We start from the raw sequence: 1,698 nt of genomic DNA on the forward strand, positions 1-1,698 counted from the left end.
AACTCTGGTTACTGGTCTTTCTCTCCTCTCTCCCCACTAGGTCTTGTTTTCATTATTTGCTTGTTTACTTGTTCAGTGACTGGCTGGATTATTTTTGTAAAGTCTATCCTCCCCTATACTTCTGCTGTTAAGTCTTTGATGTTACTTTTCAGAGGACACACATATGCCTAGTCACCCTGGGGTGGCAATAATTTTGGCAGAGCTTATGGTGTCCCCTTTCCTATGTCCAGCTTTTAATCTAATAATTACCTGCTGATTGTTCCATTGTTTCCAAAATGCCCTAGAACATAAATTTCTCTACTGAGTAACTTAATAAAATTCAGACTTCTTTGAAGGAATAATTACTGAGGTCAGTGTTTGTGATTTGTTATTACCCAAAGAGGGTTCCTCCTGGCTCTTTCTTTTTCCTGTTGAGAGGACATATTAAATGACATTCAGGTAGAACAGTCTATTATGGGGATGTTGGCCAACAATATGGGTAAATTCTGTAGTGATCTTATGCGGGTACTGGATCTCCTGAGTGCTCCCATAAATCTGCATAAACCTTAACTCATGTTACATCACAATTTCTTAGCCTCCCCACTAGTAGAATGTAAGTTTTTTGACAGAAGAAAACATATCTTGTGTGTTTTTGTTTTCCTCAATGGGCTGCTGAATGGACTGGATCAGCTGTGAGCCTTCTTTAATGGTGACAGAACAGGTGATGACAGACCTGGAGACCCCACAGGCCTGCCCCAGGGTCTACCTGGAGTGCACAAACATTCCAGGCAGGCCCAGCACATTCTTATCTTCACACAGCAGTGGGAGGTGCAGAATGGTCTCTGGCGGCTCGGTGCCTGCAGCCACCACAGTGAACTCACAGATACCCCTGTTGAGGGTTTCGATGGCCTCATTGGCTCCTGTCTGAAGCTGCTTGTAGTTACATGACTGCTGAAGGAGGTCCGATGGTTTCACGGTGAGGAGGTGGACATCTACCAGGGGATAGGCTTTCGGGTTTACATTGGCCTCGTAGCTGTGGTTCCAGTGGCTCCGCACTCCTCAGGGAGCACAGCAGACTTCAGAGCCTCTAGATCAGTTTAGACTTGTGCATATGGCAGCCTTCGTGAGTATGGCGTGCAGGTTCACCTTTTGGGGAAAACTTTGGAAGACAAGAGGAATGAAAAATGGTTGCTATTGGTTCCCCGATGGTCTAGTGGCTAGGATTCCACCCTTTCACTTCCACAGTGTGGGTTTGATTCCCGGTCAGGGAATATGTTTTGTAAGTCCAAAAGCAGGAGATCTTCCCTCTTGTTACTGGAACTTGCAATGTGCCCCAAGACCCAAAGCAGGAGAGTTTCTGTAGCCTTTTGTGCTAGAAAACTCTGGTGAAGAAGGGGAGTTAATGGCGACCCTCTGCCTGTTTATCATGCTCCCGACCCAAAACCTTGTTACCTACTCTTTTCTCCCTTCGGCACCCAAGCACTCCAGTTCTTTTCATATCTCCATTTCTCACACATCAGTACTGACTTCAGAGGTCAACTAAGCAGCTTGTTCAAGGTTATACAGCCATGCACTGATCCACACTTGGGTGGGGCTCCTGCCCCATTTGCTGGGCTGCCATTACTGATAGAATGAGTTCTGCGTCTGGCAATGGCTGCTTGCTGCTTTCAGAGTAACTCTCCCACAGATAACGACTGTAAACTAGAAAAACTTATTTCC

At 45.9% G+C, this 1,698-nt stretch overlaps 1 pseudogene; it reads right to left on the bottom strand.

Annotated features, from left to right (window-relative positions):
• Positions 1 to 582: 582 nt before the first annotated feature.
• Positions 583 to 1,698, bottom strand: part of LOC105527735 — a 27,267-nt pseudogene continuing 26,151 nt past the window's right edge.

This window comes from Colobus angolensis, unplaced genomic scaffold, assembly GCF_000951035.1.
Source record: "Colobus angolensis palliatus isolate OR3802 unplaced genomic scaffold, Cang.pa_1.0 Scaffold648, whole genome shotgun sequence".
NCBI classification, from domain to species: Eukaryota; Metazoa; Chordata; class Mammalia; order Primates; family Cercopithecidae; genus Colobus; species Colobus angolensis.